The sequence below is a fragment of the Neoarius graeffei genome, chromosome 17 (genome assembly GCF_027579695.1).
Source record: "Neoarius graeffei isolate fNeoGra1 chromosome 17, fNeoGra1.pri, whole genome shotgun sequence".
In the NCBI taxonomy this organism is placed as follows: domain Eukaryota; kingdom Metazoa; phylum Chordata; class Actinopteri; order Siluriformes; family Ariidae; genus Neoarius; species Neoarius graeffei.
Window position 1 is genome coordinate 1,299,900 of NC_083585.1, and position 8,623 is coordinate 1,308,522.

Sequence of the window (8,623 nt, forward strand, 5' to 3'; positions counted from 1 at the left end):
GACGGACGGAGGCCAATGATATATATATCAAGCTATGTTGATTCAGAGTGCCACAGGGTCATTTTCTCACACAACAATCTGCATATTCCTAAAGGAATATACTGTCTTGCACAGTGCCTTGCAAAAGTATTCATACCCCTTGAACTTTTTCACATTTTTCCACCTTACAACCACAAACTTAAAAGTTTTTTATTGAGATTTTATGTGAGAGACAAACACAGAGTAGCACATAATTGTGAAGTGAAACAAAAATGATAAATGGTCTTCAAAATTTTAAACAAATAAAAATCTGAAAAATGTGATGTGCATTAGTATTCAGCCCCCCTGCATCAGTACTTTGTAGAGCCACCTTTTGCTGCAATTACAGTTGCAAGTCTTTTGTGGTATGTCTCTACCAGCTTTGCACATCTAGACACTGAAATTTTTGCCCATTCTTCTTTGCAAAATAGCTCAAGCTCAGCCAGATTGGATGGAGAGCGTTTGTGAACAGCAATTTTCAAGTCTTGCCACAGATGCTCAATGGGATTTAGGTCTGGACTTTGACTGGGCCATTCTAACACATGAATATTCTTTGATCTAAACCATTCCATTGTAGCTCTGGCTGTATGTTTAGGGTCATTGTCTTGCTGGAAGGTGAATCTCCTTCCTAGTCTCAAGTCTTTTGCAGCCTCCAACAGGTTTTCTTCCAGGATTGCCCTGTATTTAGCTCCATCCATCTTCCCATCAACTCTGACCAGCTTCCCTGTCCCTGCTGAAGAAAAGCATCCCCATAGCATGATGCTGCCACCACCATGTTTCACAGTGGGGATGGTGGGTGCAGGGTGATGAGCAGTGTTAGTTTTCCACCACACACACAGCGCTTTGCATTTAGGCCGGCAAGTTCAACTTTGGTCTCATCTGACCAAAGCACCTTCTTCCACATGTTTGCTGTGTCCCCTACATGGCTTCTTATGCCTGTCTTTCAACAATGGCTTTCTTCTTGCCACTCTTCCAAAAAGGCCAGATTTGTGGAGTGTACGACTTATAGTTGTCCTGTGCACAGATTCTCCCACCTGAGCTGTGGATTTCTGCAGCTCCTCCAGAGTGATCATGGGCCTCTTGGCTGCTTCTCTGACCAGTGCTCTCCTTGCTCGCTCTGTCAGTTTAGGTGGATGGCCATGTCTTGGTAGGTTTGCAGTTGTGCCATACTTTTTCCATTTTTGAATGATGGATTGAACAGTGCTTCTTGAGATGTTCAGAGCTTGGGATATTTTTTTATAACCTAACCCTGCTTTAAACTTCTCCAGAACTTTATCCCTGACCTGTCTGGTGAGTTCTTTGGTCTTCATGATGCTGTTTGTTCTTCAGTGTTCTCTAACAAACCACTGAGGCCTTCACAGAACAAGTGTATTTATGCTGAGAGTAAATTACACACAAAGTCAAAAAGTCCCATATACATTTTTTGTACGCATGTTGGGGAATGCCTGTTAGAGAGCACACTCTGTCTAGGCCATCAGCATGGTGGCCAGTTCGTTTCCTCACCGCCTTTAACTTCCCCAGCGTTTCCACCAGGTCCCCAGTCACTGCTGGGTGGATAGGAGGCAAGCCCCAGATCACCGTCTGAGGAAAAGCTCGAACCAGGGACCCTTCGCTTAGCAGTCAAGCACTCTAACCACTTGGCCACCTCACCTCGTAAATTACACACAGTAGGACTCTATAAACTAATTAGATGACTTCTGAAGGCAATTGATTGCACTGGATTGTATTTAGAGGTATCAGAGTATAGGGGGCTGAATACTAATGCACACCAGATTTTTCGGATTTTTATTTGTTTAAAATTTTGAAGACCATTTATCATTTTCATTTCACTTCACAATTATGTGCTACTCTGTGTTGGTCTATCACATAAAATCTCAATAAAAAACTTTTAAGTTCGTGGTTGTAAGGTGGAAAAATGTGAAAAAGTTCAAGGGGTATGAATACTTTTGCAAGGCACTGTAAATGTTCAAATGTCAAACAAATGCTCAAAATGAGCAAAATGTTCAGCAAATCACGTCGCAAATGAAAGACAGGACGCGTATGACCATTACCTTAATAGAATCTGAACGTGGTCATTGGTTGGACTCTTGAATTTTTGGTGTTGCATTTATGTCAATTCATCGCTCAAAGCACTATATCAATACAATTAAACAAAAGTGAATTTTTGAAAGAGTTGTTCACTTGTTGCCCAATCTGGGTTTTCCTTGTCGAATAAGGAAGCTGGTTCACTTTTAAGAAATTCGAACACTTTCATGAAGAAGCTAACCTGAATGCTAACAGAAATAAAATGAGATTCTTATTCAAACTCTTCCATACTGATTTACAACTTTCTTTTTTTTTTTAAATGTTTTTAATCCAAGTTCTTACCTGAAATAAAATGCTCGCTGCAAACATGAGTATTCACAAACTTTTCTGGAGTTTTCAGGCTTAGATCCTCTTGTTGCATTCTTTCTAACCACTCATTTCTTCATTGTTCTTGAAGCATTTGCTTCTCTTTCACATTTTTCTTGATAGCAGGCATATGATAAACCTTTTTATCTATTTCTTGATTTGAACGATTTGAACAACCAAAAAAAATGCAAAAATGAACCATATTGAAGACAGACCAGGCCTTGCTTGCACAAAAGACTGTGTTTGTTTGTCACCCAGGTGAAATTATCACGTGATGCATCAGGTTGTGCACAAAGGGTCTATAGGAAATCGCAATAAGACATGGTTTGTTTGGATAATAATAAAGGAGAGGGAAAAACAATTCTGGTACAATGAAAGCAATGTCTTGCACAATTTGGTCAGATCATGAGAGTATTTGGCACAGGCCAGTATAGCTGTATATCCAATATAGCTGTAAACACTTACAGATTGAACACGTTTAATTTAATAGTGTCCAATGATAATTTATCATTAAAGATTAGCTATGATTAACAATGAATAAACAAGGGTTAGGCTAATCACTAATTAAGGACAACAAGGAGCCAATAAAAAAACAACAAGTCATTGATTTTGTAAGTTTAACCCAGCATTGCACTCAATATAACCAAAATATTGGGTTGAAATAAGAATACAACCATTACATCAATTTAAATTAATGGCCTTGTTAAAGTAACCCAACCTGCCAGGTGAAATGCATAACTCTTTTCACTGAGTTAAAATGACCCAGCGTTGTTAAAATGCCACTTACTTCTTTAAGTTACCAGCAGCAGCACAGAAAGGAATGCAATAACAAATATCAGACCTTACTTTATCAGCTCTCTCAAATGCAAAATTTAATACAGAATCTATAAAGTTCTAAATTAGCTGCATTTTCACCAACACTAACCTCATTCTTACACTCCAAGTTTCATTTACAGGGAAATCTTATTCATTTCACCAGTTGGGCAAAATAAACCAACATGCAAAACATCAAACCCATCTATCAAAATAAAGCCAGCGCTCTAATGAGCACACTCAGCACTGTCTACTCCCAGGCCTTTTCTCTTCTATAAACACAATGCTCACAATAAATGGTGTGTTAAAGCCTATCGTTTTTCAAATCTGTGTTACAGTAAATGTATATACATGTACACTCTGTTTTGACCAAAATACCATAGGTAAACCAAAACTGTACCTCTACACGTACAGCTGAGCATTGCAAAAGATGTTTTGCGTTTGCTTTTCTCACCAAACCTAGGAGAAATTAAATAGTGCTGATGTTCAGAATTATTGAGGTACGGTAATATGTACAAATGAAGGAGTAAGATTATGTATATGATAAAGTGCATGAGTATTGCACATAGAGGAATATTGTACTAGTATGTTATTGCACTAGTGTTGATATAATAATATACAGCATAGAATATACAGAACCGGTCAAATGCCATGGGCTGTATTGCACAGTAGTATAGCAGCAGTGAGTGAGTGGAGGTGTGCTGTTCAGACCTGTGGATTAGTTGGCAGAGGCAGTGAGTGCTGTGAGTTCAGTAGTGTGATAGCTATGGGGTAAAAACTATTCCTCAGCCGGGTTGTGCGGGCGTACAGAGTTCTGTAGCGCTTTCCAGGTGGTAAAGAGTCCGTGTCCAGGATGGGTTGGGTCCTTGATAATGTTTTTGGCTCTGCGAGTGCACCGGGAGTGATGGATTTCTCCCAGTGATGGAAGTGGAGTGCCTGTGATCCGCTGAGCTGTTTTTATGATGCGCTGCAGGGTCTTCTTATCTTCCAAGGTGCAGCCCGAGTGGTGCAGTGCGTGATCAGTGACTCTATTGTGCACCTGTAGAAGTTCATCAGCAGCTGTTGAGGCAGTTTTGCTTTCCTCAGAGTCCTCAGGAAATGGAGCCTCTGAAGACCTTTTTTAGCCAGTGCTGAAGTGTTTGGGGTCCATGATGGGAGTCAAGAGCCACGCAGAACAACATGCTGCGCTGTCTAAAAGACCCATTATTATTTAATTTAGTAATCAATCTTCAGCATTTCTCTGAGCAGGGACAAACTGTCAATAAAGACACAATATAAAATCTCCTGCACCGAACATCAGTTGACACCACCAGCTAACAACTTGAAGGCAGGGTTCAACTTGCACTGAAAAGAACCTCAGTGCATTTCAGGTCCAATGCATTAATCCCTGACTGATTGCCAAAATGGAGCAAAGTCAAGGCTGAAAGGGTCAATCCTTGTCTTGGTTTTTTTATTTTTTCGGAACTGTCCATGATCTATACAAGGTGGTGACCTTTGTCCTCGTTAGTATTGTGGCCAGTATCTCTACCTGTCAGGCAGAAGACCAGGGTTTGATTCCCTGATGGGGAGGGTATATTAGCTGTGAGTGTAAGAAGACAAAAGGGTTTTCTGCCTTCATGGATGGTTTCCAAGCAACTTGTGCTGCCCTCAATTATATTTTCTCTTCTCCTGACACACCTCATTCTATTCTTCTGCTAATTACCAGCAGTTCTGGGGGAAGTGCATACGTTTGATGAGGAAACAATATCAAATCTACTGCACCGAACATATTCTGGGACCACATTTGTGAATCAGGGATTTCCACAAATCTGACAGCATTCTCATTTTCAAAGTTCTGTAATGTAAATGAAATAGATGACACCCTTGGTGAAATTAATTGGCAAACACTATAAAAGAGTCAGTTGACACCACCAGCTTACACCATGAAGGCAGGCTTCAACTTGCACTGAAAAGAACCCCAGTGCATTTCAGGTCCAATGCATTAATCCCTGAGCGGTTGCCAAAATGGAGCAAAGTCAAGGCTGAAAGTGTCATTCCTTTTCTTGGGGCTTTTTTATTACTATTATTTTTATTCGTGGTGAATAAGAGAAGGGAACATACAAAGAAGAAGACCATCTGTCTTTGATTTTGTCACAAATGATACCCTAAAAATGTCTACGACTAGATGGGCTAGTGTGTCCTCCCTTGCTGTCTCCTGTAGTCCACTATCATCTCCTTAGTTTTACTGACGTTGAGAGAGAGGTTGTTGTCCTGGCACCAGCTGGCTAACGCCTTCACTTCCTCTCTGCATGCTGTCTCATCGTTGTCCGTAAGGAGGCCCAAGATGGTTGTGCCATCAGTAAACTTGTTGATGATGTTGGTGCTGTATTTAGCAGTACAGTCATGGGCGAACAAGGAGTACATGAGGGGACTGAGCACACAGCCCAGTGGCGCACCTGTGTTCAGGATCGGTGAGGAGGAAGAGTGGCTACCGATTATCACCACCTGTCCGATTATCTGCCTGTCAGAAAGTCAAAAATCCATCTGCAAATGGTCATCTGCTGATGAAATCATGAAATATTTCGTCATGATTGCATTTTCTCTGCTCATACCAAGGCAGTTTGTACTTATTAAGTGCAACTTTGCACCTGTTTGCATCCTTCTTCAAAGGTAAAATTGATAAAATATGGCAGAATATTGCTCATAATATATCTCAGTTGCAAATAACTGAAAAACTGCAATCACCAGTGAGACAGACAGACAATTTCAACATAATGTCAGAATTTTGTTTGATTGATTATGAGACTCTTGAAAAAACTGTACAAAATCTCAGTTCCTCAACATCTGAATTGGACATTCTTCCCACCAACTTTTTTAAGTCTGTTCTTCACCTTATAATTACAGATGTGCTTCAGATCATAAATACATCCCTAGAGACTGGCATTTTTCCTGCATCCCTGAAAAAAGCTTTTGTAAAGCCCCTACTTAAAAAGAATAATCTAGATGCTTCAGTATTGAACAACTACAGGCCAATATCAAATCTACCATTCATCAGGAAAATCCTTGAAAAAATTGTCTTCAATCAATTAACTGCCTTCTTGATATCAAACAGCTGTTTTGATAACTTTCAGTCAGGATTTCATGCCAATCATAGCACTGAAACAGCGGTGATTAAAGTTATAAATGACATACGTCTGATGCAGGCAAAACATCAGTCCTGTTGTTACTGGACCTCAGTGCAGCTTTTGATACTGTTGATCACAACATACTGCTATATCGACTTGAACACTGAGTTGGGTTGACTGGTAAAGTTATCAATTGGTTAAAATCATACTTAAAAGATAGAAGCTTCTTTGTTACCATGGGAAATTGTACCTCAACATCAATGTTCTTGACCTGTGGTGTCCCCCAGGGGTCGATCTTTGGACCATTACTATTCAACCTTTATATGCTCCCACTTGGACAAATTATCAAGAACAACTTAATTTTGTATCACTGCTATGCAGATGACACCCAAATTTATTTTGCTCTATCACTTAATGATTATGCCCCCCTTGAATGTCTCTACCAGTGTATCGACCAAATCAACAACTGGATGTCACAAAATTTTCTCCAGCTGAACACAGATAAAACAGAAATAATTCTATTTGGGAAAAAAGATGAAAGACTCAGGATTACCACTGTTCTTGACACAAAGGGGATTAAAATAAAAGATATGGTTAAAAACCTTGGTGTTTTCATTGACAGCGAGCTAAACTTTGACAGTCACATGAAAGCAATCACTAAATCATCATTTTATCACCTAATAAACATTTCCAAACTAAGAGGACTTATGTCAAAAAATGATCTGGAAAAACTTATACATGCCTTCATCTCTAGTAGGGTTGATTACTGCAATGGCCTTTTCACAGGCCTGCCAAAAAAGACCATCAAATGACTTCAGCTGGTTCAAAATGCAGCGACTAGGGTTCTCACACGAACAAAAAGAGCAGAGCACATTACTCCAATTCTAAGGTCCCTTCACTGGCTTCCAGTAAGCTACAGAATTGACTTTAAAGCATTGCTGCTGGTGTACAAATCTCTAAATGGTACAGGGCCCAATTCTCTCTCTGATATGTTGCAGCGGCCTAACCCAATCAGATCTACCAGATCGCAGCAGCAAAAATTTACTGTTAAAACCTGTTGTTAAAACAAAGTGTGGTGAAGCAGCTTTTAGCTACTATGCAGTACAGCTATGGAACCAACTCCCAGAGGACATTAAAAATGCTCCTGCTGTTGGCAGCTTCAAATCTAGATTAAAGACCAAGCTGTTTTCAGATGCTTTCTGCTAATTGATAAATATCATCATCTTTACATGTTTTAAACTTTACTTAACTTTCACAGTCTTTGCATGTCTTAAATTTTACTTAACTTTTATTCCATTTCATTCTGCTGTTTTTACTGAACTTTCTCTCTTCGTCCCCCTTTATTTTATGCAATTTTATTTTCTATTGTTTACTGTTTTGCTTTTACCTCTGTAAAGCACATTGAACTGCCACTGTATATGAAATGCGCTATATAAATAAACTTGCCTTGCCTAAATCCTTTCAAGATCTTGCAACCTGACTTGATTTTGGTTGCTGGTCACAGTCCATGGTCAGACTGTGAGCAGAAGCTTTTTTTGAAGAAGCTCATTTGGGTGATAACAGATAGTGTGATTATATATTTTTTTACATCGAGTCTGTTTTGTTGATGTTATAAACTGTTCATTGATGGAAACTTGAGTGCAAAACTGTTCATGACAACTGCAGTCCGAAAATTAGCCAGTCAACTGTAGTCCTCAGCCATAAAGCATCCCTGTACCAGCCATTTCCATCCTTTATTGGATGTGTTGTTTTCAGGACAGGAAGAAGCCTTTCCCTCGGTGATCGCCAAGGCTCCAGTCTTTTAAAACTACCTAATTTCCTGACATGGGATCCTTGGCCTGCTTCTCCTTCTTTTGACGCATGTTTCAGGAAGCAGATGTTGCTTTATTGTTCAGTGTGAGCAATTGGGTTGAGGTTGGTGAGAAGTGGTTCTTCAGAGCACACGGTGACTTTTGGACCACCATGTTGAAGAAGGGAAGTAGGTGTGCATCCTTCTTTCACATTGTTAAAGCTATCCATGCTGACTTTGCTCAGTAGATAGAATACGTTTTTCAGACTGGATGTAGGGATTTTCATCCCCCTGTGTAAATACTGTATGTGAGTGGGTCGAACTGAGGGCTTCAAAACAATAATCAAGAGAAAAGACATCTGTTCAAGGCAAAGTCACTGCCTCGCCACTATTTAGTGAAGCACCTCAGCAGCCATGACATTTTTTTTTTCTTTGGCCAGTTAGCTCAGTTGGTTAGAGTGTGGTGCTAATAACACCAAGGTCACAGGTTCAATCCCTGTACTGGCCA

At 39.9% G+C, this 8,623-nt stretch overlaps 1 non-coding gene across 1 annotated transcript; it reads left to right on the top strand.

Annotated features, from left to right (window-relative positions):
• The first annotated feature begins 8,549 nt into the window (after window positions 1-8,549).
• trnai-aau (transfer RNA isoleucine (anticodon AAU)) lies at window positions 8,550-8,623 on the top strand. Its single transcript has one exon. It is a non-coding gene; the product is annotated as a tRNA-Ile (tRNA).